This window comes from Prionailurus viverrinus, chromosome C1 (genome assembly GCF_022837055.1).
Source record: "Prionailurus viverrinus isolate Anna chromosome C1, UM_Priviv_1.0, whole genome shotgun sequence".
In the NCBI taxonomy this organism is placed as follows: Eukaryota; Metazoa; Chordata; class Mammalia; order Carnivora; family Felidae; genus Prionailurus; species Prionailurus viverrinus.
In genome coordinates this window covers 124,821,700-124,847,115 of record NC_062568.1, presented here as the reverse complement: position 1 = coordinate 124,847,115, position 25,416 = coordinate 124,821,700, and the positions used below count along the sequence as shown (strand labels likewise).

General features: G+C 35.8%; 1 long non-coding RNA gene across 1 annotated transcript in view; it reads left to right on the top strand.

Moving 5' to 3' along the window:
• Positions 1 to 666: 666 nt before the first annotated feature.
• LOC125173527 (uncharacterized) overlaps positions 667 to 25,416 on the top strand; it is a 104,854-nt gene continuing 80,104 nt past the window's right edge. Inside the window, exons 1-2 of the long non-coding RNA XR_007155068.1 lie at positions 667 to 780; positions 23,617 to 23,723. This is a non-coding gene — a long non-coding RNA (uncharacterized LOC125173527). The remainder of the gene's footprint in view (positions 781 to 23,616; positions 23,724 to 25,416) is intronic.

Below are 25,416 nucleotides of genomic sequence, written 5' to 3'. Positions count from 1 at the left end.
AAATTAAGCGCAAATAAACAAAGTGGTTTGGTCCCAACGGCAGATGATAGCAGAAAAGATGGTCTGGGAGGCTGTGACTGGACAGGTTAGAGGTTGGTCAGAGGCTACAAGAAGGGGAGTCTCGGCCTCTGTTACCTGGGAGCATTGCCAGAGCAAGAGGGAGCATTGTCGAAGCAAGAGACAAACCCCAGGCTGGCGGGTGCTGCCTTTTCTTTCTTTCTTTCTTTCTTTTTTTTTTTTTTTTAAACAAACCATTTTATTAAGCTGGGTGGACGGGAGCCTGTAAGGAGAGTGGGGGACAGGTGGCAGTGCGGCATTGGAGCGCCCAGAGGGGTGAAGGGAGGAATCAGCGGTGGCTCTGTGTGCCAGACCGGGGAGGGCCAGCTTGGGGCTCTCTTTTGGGGGAATGGGAAAAGGAGGAAGAGGCCAGACAGCCACTTTCCTCTCCTGTCACACACACCCGCGGCATTAAGAAGCAACTCCGTACCGCGCAGAATATATGGGGAAGTCCTTCCCCTGAGCCCTGGACGCTGCAGGGTGGGAGGGGCTGTTCTGGAGGACTGTGTTGAGGCCTCCAGCTTTGGACTGTTCCTCAAACCCCTCCCCGACACGTTTCGGTCAGGCAGCTTTGAAAAGGAAACTAAACCCTAACTTCCCCTGAAATCCTAGGCAGACAAGTACATCTGTGTGAGGGATTCCCGGGTTCAAATATTTTCTGCTCCTCTCACATATGGACCTTTGTCAAGAATAGCTGCCCTGAACTTCTCCAGCAGATGGAAGGTATGATGGTTTGTGACTAAGTTTGTCTGGGTGCTGTGTGCGCTTCTAGTCCCCTCTCCTGAGAGAAGGGGTTCATCTGGCTAGATGATACTCTTGGGGAGGGGATTTCAGACAATTGAGTTCCCTTTGGAGCATCTGGTTTTCAGGCAGATCAGGGGAGTTCAGAGAAAGGCTCTTCCTGCATTTACTGCTTTTCAAGTGTGTTTAGCTCCAAATTACCAACCTATCATAGGGGCATATTTGGGGATGGCATGTTGAACTACTTCAGGGTGATACAATTCTAGAGAAAGTACCTGTGATAAACTAAGTCAAATCAACATGTGGAAAATAACAAGAATGTTATAGAAGACCGTTTCCATCATATAGGACTACTATCATAATCCCAACAGGTGTTGTTTTTTTTTTTAATATTAACATCAATATTTTCAAAGCCCATACTAAAAATATCAAGATTTTGGTGCAAGTAGTTCATTTCAGAAATGAATTTGAAGCAATAGAAATGCCTGTCAGATGCCTCACTGATTAATTGAAAGATTATATTTCTTTTTTCCTTGATAAGCACACTCATATATGTTTATACTATGCATTCAAAATGTGCCATGTCAAAAAATATACTATAATTTGAGCCATATTTTTGAGCATTTAAATTTTTGTTATAAAACTTAGAAACTCTTTCAAACTTTGTGGTATTTTTCAGAATTACAAATAATTAGTGTCCTGTGATAAAAATGGCTTTGGAGGGAGCTCTACTCCAGAACAGCTGTGTGAGGAGCTCTATGGCCTTTATCTTAGCAGAATAACCATAACAGATAAAAATTACAAAATAAGTGACCTTGTAAAGTTTCTGAAAATTTTCCTAAGAACATGGAGAAAATGAAGAAACTGTTTTCAAAAAAAAAAAAAAAAAATCTACTAGACCTCATGGCCCTTGGGGCCTATGTTCTCCCAGCTCCTAGTTAAGGGCTGTGGTATCTCTCTGAGACAGTCAGACATTTTCCATCCTTCCCCACCATTGGCTAACTGCAGAAGGATGAAATTGCACAGGGTGAACTTCAGTCAACTGCAGCTGATAAATTGGGGGCCACTTTCTCCCACCCTACTCCAATTTGTAGGGTGAGCGTCTTACCCAGGTGTGGCAGGGGCAAATACTTTGGCCCCAATTTCCCTCACCCCAGCTCACTTACACTGTACAGGTTCCACCTTGAGAGATGCAGGAGGAGAAGACCAGGCTTAACCACCTCTGTATAACACCCAGTCATTCCAAGAGAAGTGAGCCACTGTCCCTACCCTCAGCTCCAGAACAGAAACTCAGAGATTTTTTTTGCTCAGAGAAAGAGGCAAGCTAGAAGAGCAGAGAACACCAGAACTCTCCTCCAGGGAACTGTATTTTTGGGACATAGTTTGGGAAAGTTCAAGCATAAGGATGTTATAAAGAAAGGGGGGGGGGAAGTGTAGATTTTGATGATAAGCCATGAAGATAAAGCTGCTAGTTTCATGACAGCAACAAATTAATCACAAGCTACTAGTGTACCAAAAGAGAACTAGGAAAAGAGACAGCTAAAAATAAAAAGACGCCCCCTGTGGTCAGAAGAAAAATTGACCTCAAAATACACATGCAAAGGCACCTATTTTAACCTGAGTCCAAATTATGTCAAAAACAGTAGAGTGCTCAGCTGGCAATTAGCGGAGTCTTAACAGTTGGATGTGATACCAACAGAAGTAGACAACATAACAGAAAGATCAAGGAAAGACACAACACTCTGCTAAAAACACTGTCATTCCATGGTTAGTGTGAAAAGACTGTCCTCTGTGAGGATTGGCATCAGAGGTTTCACACTGTGGGGAAAAATAGACTTCACTGAATTAAGTTCATCCAAGTCAATAAATAAATAACAAGCACCAACCACAGCAACTCCCAAAGAGAAAGGGATCGGTATCCAGAATCAGAAACTAGTCATTGCAACTGCTCATGTGAGACATTTGATTCCCACTTGGCACTAGACTGCTAATGCCCGACCCCCAGTGATGCTGCCACACTTAAATACCATGCTTCCATTATGAATAATTTCTGCACCCAGTTTTTACCTACCTGTTTCCTAAGGTACTAGAGTTGGTAAAACATGTTTTAAATGTCATAATATGTTTAAAATATGTATTTCTCAAGTGATCTATTACCTATGATAAATTTATCAATTTGAGGTTGAAGATAAGCAAAACATTTCAATATATTAACCATTATTCCCTCATTTAAATATAACAATTTCTTTATAAGCACTGCTGATGATGGAACATGTCTCTTTTCATTAAAAAAATATAATTTTAGGGGCACCTGGGTGGCTCAGTCGGTTGGGCATCTGACTCCTGATTTTGGCTCAGGTCATGATCTCACGGTTCGTGGGTTTGAGCCCCGTGTCCCACACTGACAGTGCTAACCCTGTTTGGGATTCTCTCCCTCCCTTTCTTTCTGCCCCTCCCCTACTCACTGTTGATCTCAAAAAAAAAAAAAACACAACAAACTTTAATGTATATATATTATATATGTATATACATTATGTATGTATATACATTATGTATGTACATATAGCATATCTAATTTTAATATTTAATTATATTAATATTATTATACATTATACATTAATTATATATACTTTTAATATTTAATTACAAACTCTACAATGTTGCTAGCTGCTACATCATGCAGCAAAAGGATGGCACAGTCCGTAGAAACTATGAAAAAAAAAGGTTTAAGAACACAATAGGAAACTTTGCATTTACATTCAGTATCTCAATACCTAAAGACAATTGTGAGAGTAGAAGACAGCAACTGCATATTGGAACTACGACTTGTAGCCATGAGAGAATTGGGAGTATTTAAAGATATCAAATCTTTGGGAGAATCTTTTATTTTTTATCATTTTATTTTTGAAGCTCTTTCTTCAGGCACCAATACCAAAGGATAAAGAAACACAGTTCAAATGACAGCCACTTCACAAGGCTTTGTAAAACGTGTGAAAAATACATTTCAAAAGAAAGAAAAACTCAAGTTTTTCCCAAAAGTATATACCACTGGGTTCTGTTGTTATTTTTCTTGTTTCCTCAAGTGAGAAATTTAAGAAGGGAGCCTGACAGAGGTACTAGCTTGGGTATAATTCAAGGGGATTTATAATAAAAATTAAATGGGATTAGAATTTTTAAGTACAAGTTATAAGGCTCTCAAGCAAATGCCTGTATTACTAAAGTAGAAATTTTAAAAATGATTACTGTTTCTGACACTCAAAATGTAAACCCTTTTTTCTTTTATATCAGTTCATCTTCTTAACCTCAAATGAGTAAGATATTTTGAGATTTTTTTGTTATACATATTTTTTCATGTACAACTTTATTATTTGATAATTTTCTTCTTTTTATAAGTGTTGCCATATGTATCATATGGCAACATATAAACTTCTAAGTGTATTTATTCTAGAAGTTAATGAAAGCAGTAAGGATCTTGTTTTCAGGATTATAAGAAAAAAGTAAATTTAATCCCAACACATTAAAAAGGACATTAGCTTGATTAATTCATTTTATAAAATTGAAAATATCTACTGAGATTAAATATTATTTTTTCCAAGTTCAATTTTTATTTTAGCTCCCATTGTGGACTTTCATTTATTAAACAGCTTTAACTCTCAGTCAGATGTTTTGGTTTTCTAATATTTGTTCCAAAATCTTGCAAACATATCTTTATTAATTATAGTTGGGCAGCCTAAAGTGAGTAAAATGGGTTAAATTATTCTCTTTTCAGCCATGACCTGTTATGTATTTATAACAGATACCCTGTAGATTCAGTTTAAGCTAATCTTAACCAATGATGAAAGATGTGTTCACTTCCCTGTAATGTTGGCTTAGTTTAGTGTCAAAAGCACCAGGACAGCAAATTCTCAAGTCTTCACATATCAGAAAGAGAGAAACTTTTGAAATAGTTTTCAGAAGTCAGACAGGACATCTATATAACCTTGCCCTATATACTTGGCTTGCATACCAAACACTGAGTGAAAGATTTGACTTGTGTTGTTTCAATTCCTTCAATTCTTTTGCATAACAGCCCTTGTCACTAGTAATATAACAAAGACTTCCAAAATGAATCTGTTTAAACTACATAGTCTCACATAAGAAATAACTTTTAAAAAGTTACGGTACGTGTTCTTTCTAATGAGTTTTTCATAGGACCAGACTATATACCTTTGTTTTTTTAAAGTAACAAGTTTTGAACTACTTTATATTTTTTGAAGTGACAATATGTAACAGGTGTTCACCATATGTAGAAAGGTGATCAAAATGAATTAAGATAGTTAGGTGTTAAAAAACATGATAGTGTTACATATCTTACTTTTTTCCACTCTACTGAAATATAATTGACATATAATGTTGTGTAAATTTAAGGTGTATGACATAATGATTTGATATAGGTATATAGTGCTAAATGATTACCTAACATAGTTAACGGTTTTTTTTCTTGTGACAAGAATTTCAAGATCTACTGTCTTAGCAACTTTCAAACATACAACATAGTATTGTTAACTATAGTCATATGTTTTACTGTATTACATACACAGAATTAATTTATCTTATAACTGGAAGTTTGTACCTATTCACCACTTTCAACCAGTTCTCCCATCCCCCTGTCCCCACCTCTGGCAACCACAAATATGAGCTCTGTCTCTATGATTTTGTTGGTGATTTTTTTTTCAGATTCCACATAACTCTGTATACTAATACTCAAGGAATGAGGTACCCAAAAACAGTGATAGGTAAGAATTAGCCCTAGGAAAAATTGGGAAATTAGTCAAGTGTTTGTTTCTTCTTTCCTTTTATCTTTTTTCAGTTCATCTCTTTCCATGACATCTGTTTTGCCATTTTGCTCCATAGCTATTCAAGACTTTCAAGCACTGCTCTGTATGGTGGGTGGATATAATTTTGCCTTTTTTGCAATAACCCCCATAAATACATACCTACCTGGCATCTATTTCCTCAGGTCCCTTAATGTTTCTATAGTTAATTAATATAAAAAAATAGTCTGGAAAAATATGTTAATGGATATTAATGGCTTACAAATTCTTCTTCCAAAATAATACAGTTGCTTTTTAAATAGGTTCTCCTATGAATACGTAGCATTAAGTATAAAGAATAATTATAGCAGCAAAAATTTAACACAGTTAGATAAATGGAATTTATTTTTGGTAAGCTGAGCCTTTTAGCACCTACTCTGATGACACATACTTTGGAAAGTCCTATAAAATACACCTCTGGTTGGAAACCAATTTGACAATAAATTTCATATATTGAAAAAAAATTAAAAAAATAAAAAATTATATTACCTTCTATGTCAAAAAAATAAATAAATAAAAATTTAAAAAATACACCTCTGGTATTCAAAATGTAACCTGATGATTTTTCAATCATATCTCAAACTTGGAGACAGTATTTTAAAACTTTGGTCTATATAAGATGAATGTTCTGGGTTAGGGACCCAGAGATCTGTAGCAATATAATGAAAGTTCTCTTTCATATAGAAAGTAGAGGAAGACTTGAGATTTATTGCATACATATAAGAGAATTATATACAATTTTCCCCCCATCTTAAGCTTAATGCTATATAACACATTAATATCACATGTACTGAGTTTCTTATATTTTATAATTTATTCTCAACATAATTCAATACTTAAACAGTGGTGCCAAAAGTAAGTTTATTGTCTTTTTCTACTATCATTTTTTGGTGTCTCTTAAACTTGTTTCTAGACTTTTTTCTGCATTTTTAAAATTAAAATGGTTCCTTTATTGTGTCATGTCTTTTTTATTAGTTCACTTTAGTCACATCCTCCTATTCTGAATTCAAAGATCAAGCTTTTAATATATAGCCATTGTTAATTTATTTGTATAATTTTCTTTAGCTCTTCCTAGAGATTTCCTCTGCTTCAGATGCAGTGATGAGAATGTCCACCTCTGTGCTTCTTCAGTGACAATGACACACCCATAACACCCCCTGAGCTCCACCCTGCTTTCAGTAGCTGCCTCTGCATGTTACCTCACTTCTGTGTTCTTCCATAGTTTTTCTGATGATGAAACAGTGGAGTGATTACTTTCCATCCTATACATCTCAATTAGGTCTTGGTTAAAAATAGATTTTCCCTTGCAAGAAACATGAATGTAATGGTGCCTTTTGTGTCACACTATTAAATACCTTCCCTGGAAGAACCATCTCAGGAATCTATGCTTTAACATTTTCATGGTCACAGTTATTCATGCTATCCTTGTCTTTTAGAGATATAAAGAGGCATTTTAAATGCAATAAGCATCAGTGAATTTCAGATTCAGTCTGTCCAGTTAACACTAAAACAATTAAGTAAAAATATATACATATGTACATTTATACATACATAAAAATAATTAAAATATAACAAGAAAGCCCATATAGAAGATCACATGGCTGTGAATTATTCTTTTTCACTCTCCCAGTAATTGTCAAGATTTTCAAAAAGAAAACATGCTACAAATATTTCCATATACTTTAATATGAAATATAATTTATAAATACCCTGATATATGTAGCTATGGACAGTACAGATACAGACACAGATATAGATCAGTCAAGGTTTCTTCAAGAATGTAGAAGACTATATATTACAAAAATAGCAAAGGTGAGAGGAGTCACTTACCAACAATTTCAGCCAGTGGTATGAAGACAGGTGGCTCTTAATAACTCTCTAAAAAGTTGCTGCAATTTACAAGGGTCTTTGGGAAGTCTTCACAAATTTTGTGGTTTGGGCCACAAAAGTGAACAGTTATCCAGATAACCAACTGTGAACTTAATATCGGTATCTGCCTGAGACACCTCTTTCTTCCTCGTGTACAAATCTTGTTAGATTACTTCTCATTGATAAATTCTGGAAGAGCGTAAAGTGATGGTGAACTTACAAGAGACCACCCAGGACAAACACACATACAGAAAAATCGAAGAAAATTGAACTGTCCATACAGCTGAGCAGTAAATTATAAAGCAACCACCAATGGTAGTACCGATCAGATAAAAAAAATAAAACAAAAGTGACATTGCCAGCATCCATGAAGGTGATCTCATTCTTCTTCCTAACTATCTTCTTTGTACCCAAGAAGTGATCTCACTTACAATATTTATAATCATTTTTCCTTACATTTCTTTATTGTTTTACAATAGACACAGTAATTTTTAAATACAATAGTTTACATTGCCTACTTTGATCATTATATAATTGGAATCTTCATGTGTTGCTGGCTTGCTTAATTTACTAAGCAGTAAGTTTGTGAGGTTTATTCATGTTGCTTTGTGTAGAAGATATTCCAGACAAACTTTTTTTTGTTGTAAACACACACATCACCTAAAATATACCATCTTGACCATTTTTTAAAATGTTTATTTATTTTGAAAGAGAGAGAGAGAGAGAGAGCACATGAGAGAGAGCAAGGGAAAGACAGAGAGAGGGAGAGAGAGAATCCCAAGCAGCCTCTGCACTGTCAACACAGAGCCCATCGCGGGCTCAAACCCCTGAACCCATGAACTGTGGGATCATAACCTGAGCCTAAATCAAGAGTCAGCACCTAACCAACTGAACCACCCAGGCGCGCCCCCCACCACCATCTTGACCATTTTTAAGTGTACAGTCAATGGTACTATGCATTCACAGTGTTGTGCTACCAACACCACCACCCATTTCCATAGTATTTTTACCTTATAAAATTGAACCTCTGTACCATTAAACAATAACTCCCTATTTCTCCTCTCCCTAGTCTCTGGAAACGACCCTTTTATTTTCTGTCTCTATGATTCTGACTACTCTTAAGTACCTCATATAGTGGAATCATATAGTGTTTGCCTTTTTGTGACTGGCTTATTTCCCTTAGCGTTATGTCCTCAAGTTTCATCCATATTGTAACATATTGCAGAACATTCTTCATTTTCAAAGCTGAATAATATTCCACTGTGGAATAATATTCCATTGTGGAATAATATTCCATTCCATACATATACACATGTATGTATATACACACATATGTGTACATATACATATATACATATATATGTGTACATATATATGTATTATGTGTATATACATGTGTATATATATGTAATATGTATGTGTATATATATATATATATATATGTAATATGTATGTATATATATAGCATTCTCTTATAGAACCATCCACCAATGGACACGTGGGTTGCTTCCACATTTTAGCTTTTGTGAATAATGGTCCTATAAACACAAGTATACATATATCTCTTTGAGATCCCACTTTCAACTCTATTTGGTACATACCCTAAGGTGGAAATGCTGAATCATATGGCTATTCTATTTTAATTCTTGAGGAACTACCATACTGTTTTCCACAGTGGTTGTACCATTGTACATCCTACCAACAGTGCACAGGGGTTTCAATTTCTACACATCCTCACCAATATTTGTTGTTCTTTGTTTTGGTTTTTTTTTTGTTTGTTTTCCCAGGAACCATCTTATTGGGTGTGAGGTAATAATCTCATTCTAGTTTTTTTTTTTATGAGACACATTATGCATTTATTTGCTTATTATTTATCTTCCTTCATAAGAATACAGGTTAAATGAAAACAGGGACTTTGTTTTTTGCACTGCTACCTCCCCAGAATGGGGAAGAGCATGTAGCCCATAGTAACCACACAACAAATATTTGTAGAAAATATTAATAACTTCATGAAAAAGTGAATGATTTAGTGAAAATATTCTAATTTTCCATTTATAGAAAGTTTATAACACTATAATGCAAATGCCAGAATACTCATGGTAAACATACTTTTTCACCAAGTGAGCTAATTCAAATTTCTACAAAACAACCAGCTAATATTCAAATAAAAGTTTCTTTGCAAAATTAATCAGATTAACTATTCTAGGGTGATCTGTTCTACTGTCCTTTGTTTCTCTTATGACAAATGACCCTATTGAAGTTTGCTACCAAAATTTCTATTACCTTATTAATTAGTACAGAACTTTTCTTTTTATGAATATCCAGAGAATATCTCCATGTAAGAATCACTCGTGTTATTTCTCTAACATCTTCATTTTTACCAGATTTCTCTGTAACATTTTTCTTCCAATTGGTCTTTTTTTCCCAGAGAACCTTGACCTGACAGGATCTTGAGATATCATTCATCACGGAGTTTTCAACCTTTCTTTCAGCAGTGAGATATATTTCACACACAAAATCTTAATGACAGCAGAGACGAGAGTGGAGGGGCTCAAACCGTGCTTCCCTTGAGCTCCCACCTCACTTTCCCCTGAGACACTGAGGAGAATCATGTCTCCTTTGAACACCATGGACAGTCTAAACTTTCATATATATATATATATATATATATATATATATATATGAAATTTATTGACCAATTGGTTTCCATATAACACCCAGTGCTCATCCCAAAAGGTGCCCTCCTCAATACCCATCACCCACCCTCCCCTCCCTCCCACCCCCCATCAACCCTCACTTTGTTCTCAGTTTTTAACAGTCTCTTATGCTTTGGCTCTCTCCCACTCTAACCTCTTTTTTTTTTTTCCTTCCCCTCCCCCATGGGTCTCCGTTAAGTTTCTCAGGATCCACATAAAAGTGAAAACATATGGTATTTGTCTTTCTCTGTATGGCTTATTTCACTTAGCATCACACTCTCCAGTTCCATCCACATTGCTACAAAAGGCCATATTTCATTTTTTCTCATTGCCACGTAATATTCCATTGTGTATATAAACCACAATTTCTTTATCCATTCATCAGTTGATGGACATTTAGGCTCTTTCCATAATTTGGCTATTGTTGAGAGTGCTGCTATGAACATTGGGGTACAAGTGGCCCTATGCATCAGTGCTCCTGTATCCCTTGGATAAATTCCTAGTAGTGCTATTGCTGGGTCATAGGGTAGGTCTATTTTTAATTTTCTGAGGAACCTCCACACTGCTTTCCAGAGCGGCTGCACCAATTTGCATTCCCACTAACAGTGCAAGAGGGTTCCCGTTTCTCCACATCCTCTCCAGCATCTATAGTCTCCTGATTTGTTCATTTTGGCCACTCTGACTGGCGTGAGGTGATACCTGAGTGTGGTTTTGATTTGTATTTCCCTGATGAGGAGCGACGCTGAACATCTTTTCGTGTGCCTGTTGGCCATCTGGATGTCTTCTTTAGAGAAGTGTCTATTCATGTTTTCTGCCCATTTCTTCACTGGGTTATTTGTTTTTCGGGTGTGGAGTTTGGTGAGCTCTTTATAGATTTTAGATACTAGCCCTTTGTCCGATATGTCATTTGCGAATATCTTTTCCCATTCCGTTGATTGCCTTTTAGTTTTGTTGGTTGTTTCCTTTGCTGTGCAGAAGCTTTTTATCTTCATAAGGTCCCAGTAATTCACTTTTGCTTTTAATTCCCTTGCCTTTGGGGATGTGTCAAGTAAGAGATTGCTACAGCTGAGTTCAGAGAGGTCTTTTCCTGCTTTCTCCTCTAAGGTTTTGATGGTTTCCTGTCTCACATTTAGGTCCTTTATCCATTTTGAGTTTATTTTTGTGAATGGTGTGAGAAAGTGGTCTAGTTTCAACCTTCTGCATGTTGCTGTCCAGTTCTCCCAGCACCATTTGTTAAAGAGGCTGTCTTTTTTCCATTGGATGTTCTTTCCTGCTTTGTCAAAGATGAGTTGGCCATACGTTTGTGGGTCTAGTTCTGGGGTTTCTATTCTATTCCATTGGTCTATGTGTCTGTTTTGGTGCCAATACCATGCTGTCTTGATGATGACAGCTTTGTAGTAGAGGCTAAAGTCTGGGATTGTGATGCCTCCTGCTTTGGTCTTCTTCTTCAAAATTCCTTTGGCTATTCGGGGCCTTTTGTGGTTCCATATGAATTTTAGGATGGCTTGTTCTAGTTTCGAGAAGAATGCTGGTGCAATTTTGATTGGGATTGCATTGAATGTGTAGATAGCTTTGGGTAGTATTGACATTTTGACAATATTTATTTTTCCAATCCATGAGCAGGGAATGTCTTTCCATTTCTTTAAATCTTCTTCAATTTCCTTCATAAGCTTTCTATAGTTTTCAGCATACAGATCCTTTACATCTTTGGTTAGATTTATTCCTAGGTATTTTATGCTTCTTGGTGCAGTTGTGAACGGGATCAGTTTCTTTATTTGTCTTTCTGTTGCTTCATTGTTAGTGTATAAGAATGCAACTGATTTCTGTACATTGATTTTGTATCCTGCAACTTTGCTGAATTCCTGTATCAGTTCTAGCAGACTTTTGGTGGAGTCTATCGGATTTTCCATGTATAATATCATGTCATCTGCAAAAAGCGAAAGTTTGACTTCATCTTTGCCAATTTTGATGCCTTTGATTTCCTTTTGTTGTCTGATTGCTGATGCTAGAACTTCCAGCACTATGTTAAACAACAGCGGTGAGAGTGGGGATCCCTGTCGTGTTCCTGATCTCAGGGAAAAAGCTCTCAGTTTTTCCCCGTTGAGGATGATGTTAGCTGTGGGCTTTTCATAAATGGCTTTTATGATCTTTAAGTATGTTCCTTCTATCCCGACTTTCTCAAGGGTTTTTATTAAGAAAGGGTGCTGGATTTTGTCAAAGGCCTTTTCTGCATCGATTGACAGGATCATATGGTTCTTCTCTTTTTTTTTGTTAATGTGATGTATCACGTTGATTGATTTGCGAATGTTGAACCAGCCCTGCATCCCAGGAATGAATCCCACTTGATCATGGTGGATAATTCTTTTTATATGCCATTGAATTCGATTTGCTAGTATCTTATTGAGAATTTTTGCATCCATATTCATCAGGGATATTGGCCTGTAGTTCTCTTTTTTTACTGGGTCTCTGTCTGGTTTAGGAATCAAAGTAATACTGGCTTCATAGAATGAGTCTGGAAGTTTTCCTTCCCTTTCTATTTCTTGGAATAGCTTGAGAAGGATAGGTATTATCTCTGCTTTAAACGTCTGGTAGAACTCCCCTGGGAAGCCATCTGGTCCTGGACTCTTATTTGTTGGGAGATTTTTGATAACCGATTCAATTTCTTCGCTGGTTATGGGTCTGTTCAAGCTTTCTATTTCCTCCTGATTGAGTTTTGGAAGAGTGTGGGTGTTCAGGAATTTGTCCATTTCTTCCAGGTTGTCCAATTTGTTGGCATATAAGTTTTCATAGTATTCCCTGATAATTGTTTGTATCTCTGAGGGATTGGTTGTAATAATTCCATTTTCATTCATGATTTTATCTATTTGGGTCATCTCCCTTTTCTTTTTGAGAAGCCTGGCTAGAGGTTTGTCAATTTTGTTTATTTTTTCAAAAAACCAACTCTTGGTTTCGTTGATCTGCTCTACAGTTTTTTTAGATTCTATATTGTTTATTTCTGCTCTGATCTTTATGATTTCTCTTCTTCTGCTGGGTTTAGGCTGCCTTTGCTGTTCTGCTTCTAGTTCCTTTAGGTGTGCTGTTAGATTTTGTATTTGAGATTTTTCTTGTTTCCTGAGATAGGCCTGGATGGCAATGTATTTTCCTCTCAGGACTGCCTTCGCTGTGTCCCAAAGTGTTTGGATTGTTGTATTTTTATTTTCGTTTGTTTCCATGTATTTTTTAATTTCTTCTCTAATTGCCTGGTTGACCCACTCATTCGTTAGTAGGGTGTTTTGTAAGCTCCATGCTTTTGGAGGTTTTCCAGAATTTTTTCTGTGGTTGATTTCAAGCTTCATAGCATTGTGGTCTGAAAGTATGCATGGTATAATTTCAATTCTTGTAAACTTATGAAGGGCTGTTTTGTGACCCAGTATATGATCTATCTTGGAGAATGTTCCATGTGCACTCGAGAAGAAAGTATATTCTGTTGCTTTGGGATGCAGAGTTCTAAATATATCTGTCAAGTCCATCTGATCCAATGTCTCATTCAGGGCCCTTGTTTCTTTATTGACCGTGTGTCTAGATGATCTATCCATTTCTGTAAGTGGGGTGTTAAAGTCCCCTGCAATTACCACATTCTTATCAATAAGGTTGCTTATGTTATGAGTAATTGTTTTATATATTTGGGGGCTCCGGTATTCGGTGCATAGACATTTATAATTGTTAGCTCTTCCTGATGGATAGACCCTGTAACTATTATATAATGCCCTTCTTCATCTCTTGTTACAGCCTTTAATTTAAAGTCTAGTTTGTCTGATATAAGTATGGCTACTCCAGCTTTCTTTTGGCTTCCAGTCACATGATAACTAGTTCTCCATCCCCTCACTCTCAATCTAAAGGTGTCCTCCGGTCTAAAATGAGTCTCTTGTAGACAGCAAATCGATGGGTCTTGTTTTTTTATCCATTCTGATACCCTATGTCTTTTGGTTGGTGCATTTAATCCATTTACATTCAGTGTTATTATAGAAAGATACGGGTTTAGAGTCATTGTGATGTTTGTATGTTTTATGCTTGTAGTGATGTCTCTGGGACTTTGTCTCACAGGGTCCCCCTTAGGATCTCTTGTAGGGCTGGTTTAGTGGTGACAAATTCCTTCAGTTTTTGTTTGTTTGGGAAGAGTTTTATCTCTCCTTCTATTCTAAATGACAGACTTGCTGGATAAAGGATTCTCGGCTGCATATTTTTTCTGTCTAGCACCCTGAAAATCTCGTGCCAATTCTTTCTGGCCTGCCAAGTTTCAAAAGAGAAATCAGTCACGAGTCTTATAGGTCTCCCTTTATATGTGAGGGCACGTTTACCCCTTGCTGCTTTCAGAATTTTCTCTTTATCCTTGTATTTTGCCAGTTTCACTATGACATGTCGTGCAGAAGATCGATTCAAGTTACGTCTGAAGGGAGTTCTCTGTGCCTCTTGGATTTCAATGCCTTTTTCCTTCCCCAGTTCAGGGAAGTTCTCAGCTATGATTTCTTCAAGTACCCCTTCAGCACCTTTCCCTCTCTCTTCCTCCTCTGGGATACCAATTATGCATATATTATTTCTTTTTAGTGTATCACTTAGTTCTCTAATTTTCCCCTCATACTCCTGGATTTTTTTATCTCTCTTTTTCTCAGCTTCCTCTTTTTCCATAACTTTATCTTCTAGCTCACCTATTCTCTCCTCTGCCTCTTCCATCCGAGCCGTGGTGGTTTCCATTTTGTTTTGCATTTCATTTAAAGCGTTTTTCAGCTCCTCGTGACTGTTCCTTAGTCCCTTGATCTCTGTAGCAAGAGATTCTCTGCTGTCCTCTATACTGTTTTCAAGCCCAGCGATTAATTTTATGACTATTATTCTAAATTCACTTTCTGTTATATTATTTAAATCCTTTTTGATCAGCTCATTAGCTGTTGTTATTTCCTGGAGATTCTTCTGAGGGGAGTTCTTCTGCTTGGTCATTTTGGATAGTCCCTGGTGTGGTGAGGACCTGCAGGGCACTTCCCCTGTGCTGTGGTGTATAACTGGAGTTGGTGGGCAGGGCCGCAGTCTGACCTGATGTCTGCCCCCAGCCCACCGCTGGGGCCACAGTCAGACTGGTGTGTGCCTTCTCTTCCCCTCTCCTAGCGGTGGGATTCACTGTGGGGTGGCGTGGCCCGTCTGGGCTACTTGCACACTGCCAGGCTTGTGATGCTGGGGATCTGGCATATTAGCTGGGGTGGGTAGGCAAGGTGCACGGGGGCAGGCGGGGTGGGCTTAGCTCGCTTCTCCTTAGGTGATCCACTTCAGGAGGGGCCCTGTTGCAGCAGGAGGGAGTCAGATCTGCTGCTGGAGGTTTGGCTCCACAGAAGCACAGAGTTGGGTGTTTGCGCGGAGCGAGCAATTTCCCCCCCAGGAACCGGTTCCCTTTGGGATTTTGGCTGGGGGATGGGCGGGGGAGATGGCGCTGGCGAGCGCCTTTGTTCCCCACCAAACTGAGCTCTGTTGTCAGGGGGCTCAGCAGCTCTCCCTCCCTTTGTCCTCCAGCCTTCCCACTTTCTGAGCAGAGCTGTTAACTTATGACCTCCCAGACGCTAAGTCGCGCTTGCTGTCGGAACACAGTCCGTCAGGCCCCTCCGCTTTTGCCAGCCAGACTCGGGGACTCTGCTTGGCCGGCGAGGCGCCCTCCGCCCTGGCTCCCTCCCGCCAGTCTGTGGAGCGCGCACCGCCTCTCCGCCCTTCCTACCCTCTTCCGTGGGCCTCTCGTCTGTGCTTGGCTCTGGCGGCTCCGTTCTGCTAATCCTCTGGCGGTTTTCTGGGTTATTTAGGCAGGTGTAGGTGGAATCTAAGTGATCAGCAGGACGCGCGGTGAGCCCAGCGTCCTCCTATGCTGCCATCTTCCCCTCCTCTCTCATCTCATTCTAGTTTTGACTTGCATTTCCTTATATTCAGTGGTGTTGAACATCCTATTGTTGTGCTTATCGGCCTCTTTTGAGAAGTTTTTATTCAATTTCTTTGCCATTTTTTTAATAGAGTGATCTGTTTTTTGTTTGTTTGTTTGGTTGGTTGGTTGGTTTTTGGTATTGCTGAGTTTTGGTAGTTCTCTATATCCTGGATATTAATCCTTTACCAAATATACGATTTGCAAATATTTTTTACCCTTGTGGGGTCTGCCTTTTTATTTTGTAGATAGTGTATTTTAATGCATAATTAAAAAATTTTTTCATAAAGTTCAATCTATTTTATTTTAATGCTTGTGCCTTTTATGTCATATCCAAGAAAGCAATGCCAATACCAATCTCATGAAATTTTGCCCTATATTTTCTTCTAAGAGTTTATAGTTTTAGGTCTTATATATATGTCTTTGACCCACTTGGAGTTTATTTTTGTATGTGTTGTTAGATAAGAGTACTGCTTCATTCTTTTGCATGTGGATATCCAGTATTCCCAGAACCATTTATTGAAAAAACTGTCCTTTCCTCATTGAATGGTCTTAGCATCCTTGTCAAAACTCATTTCACTGTATATTTGAGAGTTTATTTCTGGGTTTTCTATTCTGTTCTATTGGTAATTATGTATATGTTTATGCCAGTACCACACTGTTTTGGTTACTATAGTTTTGTAGTAAGTTTTGAAATCAAGAAGCGTGGGCCCTCCAGGTTTGTTCTTTTTTAAGATAGTTTAGGCCATGCAGGATCACTTGAGATTCCATATGAATTTTATGGTAGGAGTTTTTATTTCTGAAAAAAATCATCATTGGGATTTTGATAGGGATTGTATTGAATTTGCAGATTGTTTTAGTAGTATTGCCATCTTAGCAATATTAAGTCTTCCAATCCGTGAACATGAGATATGTTTCCATTTATTTGTGTCTTCAGTCTCTTTTAGCAATGTTTGGTGGTTATCACTGTGCAAGTCTTTTACCTCCTTGATAAATTCATAAGTATTTATTCTTTTTGATACTATTCTGAATTGAGCTGTTTTTTAAATTTTTTTTGAAATTGTTTATTCTTGGTGTATAGAAATGCAACTAGTTTTTTGTGTTGATTTTGAGTCCTGCTACTTTACTACTTCACTGAATTCATTTGTTCTGCCAGTTTTTTTTTTTTGGTGAAATCTTTAAGGGTTTCAACATATAATACCTACAATACTCTGCAAACAGAGATAATTGTATATCTTTCCTTCCAATTTTGATGTCTTTTATTTCTTTTTCTTGCCAAATTGCTCAGGATAGAACTTGTAGAACTGTATTGAATAGAAGCAGTGACAGTGGGCATCCTTATCTTATCCTTGCCTTATATAAAAGCTTTCAGTTCTTCAGCATTAAAGTTCTTCAGCTTTTCATGTATGGCTTTTATTATATTGACCTAGTTGTCTTCTATTCCTAGTCTATTGAGTGTTTTTTATTATGAAAGGATGTTAAATTTTGTTAAATACTTTTTCTGTATCAATTGAGATGGTATGTGTGTATACACACACACACATATATGTATATATATGTACATATATATATGTATATACATATATGTATATATACATATATGTACATATATACACATACATACATATACATATATGTATATATGTACATATACATGTATATACATATACATACATACATACATATACATATATACATATACATATACGTATATACATATGTACATACACATATATGTACACATATATATACATATACATATATACATGTACATATATACATATATATATGAAGAGGAAGTGGAGGAGGGGCAGAGAAAGAGGGAGACAGAGGATCCAAAGCAAGCTCTGTGCTGACAGCTGCAAGCCTGATGTGGGGCTCAAACTCACAAACTGAAATCATGACCTGAGTTGAAGTCAGATGCTTAACTGACTGAGCCACCCAGGTGTCCTGAGATGGTTTATTCTAAGATCATTGTAGATACACATACAATTTGCAGGGAATAAGAAATCTTGCATATCTTCTACCTAGTTTACCCTAACAATAATATCTTGCAACTTGAATAATATTTTAAATATATCATTGTGTTTTTATCTTCCATATTTTGTGTACATATTTTTGCCATTAATTAAAGATGTCTGTCTGCTTTAGAATCAGGGAGAGAGAAATGGAGGGAGGTAGAGAAGCCAGTAGAATTGTTAAACTGGAAATAAAAAGAAGTAATAAAAAGTAATTAACACAGCACTAACTTTATAAATAGAACTATGAAGCAAGACATGATCTTTAAAGTTTTTACCTGAAAGATGAATTTAATCACTAATTGTGATTAGTATATTAGGGTCAACTTTGATGACCTAACATGAAATTAATACAAGAAAGTTCCTCAGAATACGGGAACTGGGAGGGAGCTATTGTGCCCATTCTCACCAAAGGAACTGTGGGGGAAAAAACAAAGAGAGAACTAGTAAAGACAGATTGATGTGTTTTGTCTCTCCACTCTCTTGCTTTTGGTTGAAGGAAAGTTTTAGGTGAAATGAAGGGAATACAGAGAACATGAAAATTTTGCCTCAGTGTAATTTGAATCTATGAAGAAATAACATTTCATTCTTAATGGTGACCTGGGATAGGTTCTTTATAGTTATCTCAAAGTTAATTTGGCAGTATAGAATCATTATGTAGAGTGAAGGCAACTACTAAATCATTTTTAGGAATCACCATCAAATTCTTTGGCATGAATAAGACCCAAAGTTTCCCAAATGCTTCCAATTAATAATACAGAAAATAGCAGAAATTAAAACCACCAGAAGTGGATGAGGCCAGCTAAGACAAGGATTGTATGAAGGAGCCTAGGCTAGGAGACCAGAAGCAGTGACTGCCTACAACATGGGAAAGAGCTGGCTAATGCCTAGAACATGTGACAACTAAAGCAAGACCCAATCAGCCATGGATTGCATTAGTCCTGTGTAAAGTTACAAGTCCACAGATTTCAATATTCACAGATTCAGCAGAAAACCCCTGGAAAGGGCTTGTGATCAAGACCATTTATGTCTTAGTGGTTACCAGTTCACAGAGTAGATCAGACCAGTGACTCCACAGCAGAGATCAGGCAACAAAGACTCTGTGAGGTTTTCAGGTACTCTTTCTCTTCTGCTGTTAATAGCACAGAGAAGTCAATATTCCACATCACCTTGGAGAGGAGCAGAGAGAGATAGAACTCAAGAGAATAAACATTGCTTTGACCAACCTTTAAAATAAATGTATTTAAGGCACTAGAGTAAAATTACATATTCCCACTGCCTTGAAGTTGTCTTTGAAGATCAAATCAGTTACACATAATATAAAGGTACTTTTTATCTGCAGATGTATTACTTCATGAGTACACCTTTAATCCCATTATGTGCCTATTGATCTTTATTTTCTCTACTCCACAGCTCATATGTCCCAAACTAGTTCCTTCACTGACTTCTTATGTACCCATTAATTATTTTGTACATTTACTGATACAGTACTTCCCTGATCTTTACTTATGCAAATCACCATATGTTCTACAAAATCAAATGCCTCTCTGCTCCACAAAGATGTCGCCACTGACTTCAATCCATAAAAATTTTCCACTTCTCTAAAATTGTTTGTGGTTACTATCACTCAGTTTAACATACAATTATAAAAAGCCTCGTATATTTCATTGTTCTTGCTTTCCTCCTGTTTATCTCATATAAAGTATATGTAATCTGGTAACTGGTAAGGAAACAACAATTTTAGAATGAAGTATTTCCTCATGAAAGGCAGTGTCCATTGTCATGTCTCTGAGATTTTCTGAGTTTTCCATTATGTCTATTAGGCTCACTCTACCTAAATTAAGTAAACATCTTTATGTCTTATATATTTTTCATAAGTTAATTTTTACCTAATTTCACAGCATTTTGGAGAACTGTGACATGTATACAATGTGTGAAAAGTTATTGCTACACAAAACCTGACATGCTTTTACATTTATTTACTGTTGTAACATTAATATTGTCATTATGAACACTCAAAAGATGCATATTATTTGATTACACAGCCATATTATAAAATTATTCCTTTAAAAATATTACAAAGTAAGCAAAAGGAAAGATAATTAACAAATAATTGAAAAATTCAACCAATTAATGATTTTTTTTTTTTTTACTTCATCAACTTGATACCAAAGTAGTTAATATAAGCTTTGGCTTTTTTGTCTGTCTGATGTATTGTTGGAGTGTTTAAGTACTGTCTGGTTTCTTCTTTGTGTAACTGAAAAACCTACAACTGTGGTTAATTCACTGTCAATCTTGTGTGTTTCTGCAAAATTAATCATAACAGCAGAAAAGATATGTGTGATTGAGAAGAGGCAGAAAATGAGGATAATGAAATTTATGATCCTTAAAATAATGCACATTTACCACATCAGTCTTTCTCCTATGTGCCTTATATTCACCTTGAAAACCAAAAATATAAAAAGATACATATCACAGCTTCATTACATACACTCTCCTTTAATACATAGAGGCACAATAACATTAGCTGAAATCATTTTATAAATGTTTATAAATGTTCTTATTACTTTTACGCCATCTTTTAAGTCAGATAATATTTTACAAGTTAAAAAAATAGAACATATGTCTTTTGAATTCTACCTTAATCACCTCACATGGGAACCATGAATTTAAAAAAGTAAAAAATTTATTGGCATGCTTTGATATGAGTCACATTCATTTTGGTTTCATTTCTAAATAATCACACAACTTTTCTTATTTTTCACAGACATACTCATAAAAGTGAATAATATGTGCTTTCTAGGAAATACAATATTAAATTTGAATCTGCTCATATTACCATGCTGAAGAATATATTATTTAGTGTCAATTAAAACTCAAAATATTGATTTAGGCCCCAAAGTAAGGATTTTATTTCTATATATTTTTTAAATTTATTTATTTATTTTGAGGGAGAGAGAGAGAGAGAGAACCAATGGGAGAGGGGCAAAGGGACAGGAGGACAGAAGATTCAAAGGGGGCTCCATGTTGACAGCAGAAAGCCCAATGTGGGGCTCGAACTTACAAACCATGAGTTCGTGACCTGAGCCAAAGTTGGACACTTAACAGACTGAGCCACGCAAGCACCACCCAAAGTAAGGATTTTAAATTAGATGCTATTATGAAATGCAAGATAATTTGCCTTCAACCAACATTTCCTTTTTTTTTTTACCACTTTAAGTTTCATAAGATATATATATATATATATATATATATATGTGTCATAAAATATATGCAGTATAGATATATTACATATTATATTAAGTGTCCATAATGTGTAATATATATGCACATATACACTATATTACTCTGTGGTTAGAAATATATGTATACAACTCTGGAGTTAGAAATTGGTCCCCCAAAATGAAGCCCCATTGCTACCCAAGAAAAAAAGGTAAGACCTAAAAAAATCTCTATATAGTCAAAAAGCATATCTTATTTTATGGTATTTGTTAAGCTTAATATGTCTCTTGCCATTTTATCAGCAAAATAGAATTATAATGGAAATAATCTCACTTGATGATTTCCTTGTTTTTTCCCTTTGGAAATGAGTCAATATTTAAAATAGGTTTTCTTAAAGAAGGACTATAAATATTTTTTAGATAAAAATATCAGTATCTTAAACACCTCTGAGACTGTTCTGATCAGAGAGATTAGTTCATCATAGTTGTGCATGTTCATTTACCTACACAATAATTTTTAAGAAATATGATTAGAATTTACCCAGCATAAATTATTTGTACTCACCTCATTACTTGCTACTTTTGGTGGCTGACATATCTCAATAAATCAAGTTATGTAGCTCTACAATTTCTAGTGTTTTGATTGCATGCACATGATTAATATATTTTGATTTATACACAATATTTAGATTAAATATAAAACATCTTGATTAGATATGTTTTATTAAAATAAGATGAGAAATATTAATAAGGAAGCTTAAGGAAATGCATTTGGAAAGCATGCTCACTGACATTTAAAAAGGATGTTTCCTAATATAAACACAAATAGCAGAGAATTTTAAATGCTTTTTTGGAAAGCGATACTAATAATCTGAGCTTTAATTTCTTCACCTCTTGGGCTCATGCTTTTTTGTGGAGAATACAGAGTTGATCTGAGAAAACTATTAATCCAAGTAAACAGTATGTAGAGCTGTTTTATTGTTCTTGTTTGTTTATTATGTAAAAACCAAACACTTTGGAAAACTAGGAGAAGGACGAGTCTCTGCATAATATTTTTTGGGAGTACGAAATATTACCTGACCACATTTGAATTATGCATCAGAAACCTTTATTTAGCCTTAACTACCTAATCAAGACTTTTCCCTGGAAGTAATGCTAGAAATAATCAGGGATACAAGCTAAAGTTTGTTTTAAAGGTTGTTCATCAGAGTGATATTTATGCAAAAAAAATTTCCAAAGGAAAAATAAAACTAATAGTGAACAATGTGGAAATGTTTGACTAATGTGCTGCATATATGAACTGTTACATATTAAGTAGAAATCAAGTTTTGGTTTATATTTAATGATGAGTAAAATATTGAAGGCACAAGTCAGATGAAAATGCAAAGATACAAAACTATATATATCTTCTTATTCTCAATTACATAAATAGAAATGTATTTATATAAGCATAAATATACATATAATATGCATATACATATATACACACATACATATGCATTAGGGAAAACAATTCTTGGAAAGAAACACAAAATGTTAATGGTGACCAAAATTGCTTTTTAATTTTTTTTTTCAATGTTTATTTATTTTTGGGACAGAGAGAGACAGAGCATGAACGGGGGAGGGGCAGAGAGAGAGGGAGACACAGAATCGGAAACAGGCTCCAGGCTCTGAGCCATCAGCCCAGAGCCCGACGCGGGGCTCGAACTCGGACCACGAGATCGTGACCTGGCTGAAGTCGGACGCTCAACCGACTGCGCCACCCAGGCGCCCCCAAAATTGCTTTTTAAATTTAAAATAATCAAATGTATTAAGTGCTCATTATAGCCAGTGAATAAATTCACATTGTTTATAAACTTCTTTTATCCTGTCTATACCTGTAGCTCAATTTACATTCTTAAGATATTTATAAAGGATGCTTTAAAAGTGCTCACCATTTTAAATTCAGGTATTATTCGATTATAGTACCAACCTAGAAATTGAGGTTAAAGAAATTTATATATGAAAATATAATAAGACCTATGTGATGGGGAGTTTTAATTTGAAAAGGAGATATCCACCACTCAGATTCAGAGTTCAGAAAAAAAATTCTAAGACCAGCTTTTCAGAAATTAATTGATGAAGAAATTCATGGGAGAGGACTTACCATAAAAAATAGATGAACTGAGGCACAAAAATTTTGGCCTTGGACAAAATGATTTTGAGGACAGGCTGTATCTTTTGTACCTGAAGGCATGCAGTGGACCTGAGGACAGAATGTAATGATGCTCATCGGTACATAATGAAGCACATTTGAAGAGCTGACATCCTGAGTTGTTATGGAGGAGGTGTCCAATAAGGTAAGTTCCAGAGAAGAAAACAAAACACATGGCTTATTCTTAATTATTTATAATATATAAAGCATTTGTATATCTACACATTACACATTTTATATTTTTTAGTTTGTTTCTTATTTTCAATTATATGTTTGCCTGATCCAAAATAAGGTATCTAGAAACTGTGGATATATACAAATCTGTATATTTAATCATAGCATGGTTCACAGCACAGAATGGCAAAAAAGTAGAAGGCGTCACAGGAACAGTTTTGTGGAGAGGAGATTAAAGATTTTCTATTTCTTCTGATTCTTTCAATGGTACACAAAAGGAAACTGAATACATAAAAATGTGCTGAGAAAAAAAAATCCCTAAAATGGTTAAAAAAATTTTTTTTCCCTACGAACACACTATTCCTGTATCTCAGTTCTTAGGATAGATGACTTTATGCTTATTTAGTTATCTCTAAAATCACTTCTTTTTTTTTTTTTAGCTAAAAATCACTTTTTTTAAAGCTAAATCTGTGTTTGTTTTTGAAAAACTGTTCAGAGGAAGCCCAGATGTTAGGCTTAGCAGGAAACGAAAGCATCTATTATAAATATGTTCAAAGTACAAATAATATAGTACTAGTGTAATACAAAATCCTATAAATATATTCAAATAAAACCGTGTTTAAGATTTAAAGGAAAGTTTGTTGACAGTGACTCAAGAAATTAATGATATCAGCAAGGGACAAAAATTATGTTAAAAAGAACCAAATGAAAATTCTAAAGTTGAAAAGTTCAATACCTTAAATTAAAAAAAAATCACTATAGGGGATCAACAGCAGATTTCAGCTGGCAAAGGAATAATGTAAACTTGAGGACAGACAAGAAGCAGTTATGCAATCTGAAGAACAGGGAAATAATTAAGCTGAATAGTTTCTCAGAAACTATGGGACACCAGGAAGCATGGCAACACACCCATAGTGGATAGATTGGAAGAGGAGAAGGAGAAGGGCACAGAAATATTTGAAGAAATGATGATGGAAAACTTTCTAAATTTGAAGAAAACATTAATGTACACATCTAAGAAAATCAACAGACACCATAGAGGATGACATAAGACATCCACAGCTGGACAGCCCAAACTGTTGAAAGACAGAGACAGAAAATTTTGAAAGCAACAAAAGCAAAACAATTTGTGCTGCAGCTGACTTCTTAGAAATACTGTGGAACTTCTTTAAGTTTACTCATATTAAATACTAAAGTAGGCATACAGATTTTGTGGTCTTCATTTAGGATAGGTCTTCAGTGTTCAAAAATGTCTCACATTCTTGATCTCTAAAGCCAAATCTATAGAAGAAGAATGACTTGTCTGGATCTGGGTGTGAGCCAAAACTTCAGAAAATAAACAATCCAAGAATACCAAGGTTGATAACCCAAACAGTATGGCTTGAAATGTAGCTGGTGAGCCAGAGTACCAAGGCATGGAAATAATAGGGAGGCAGAAACATGTTCTAGCACTTGGAACAAATGAATGATAAGATCATCTGGAAAGATGTGGAAAGAGCACAAATGGCCCATGATTGGATATATTTTACTAAAAATAAAGCCAGATAAACTGGCTCATTTCTTTTTTTTTAATTTTTTTTTATTTTTTTACATTTAATATTTATTTTTTCTTTTCCTTTTTTTTAATATATGAAATTTATTGTCAAATTGGTTTCCATACAACA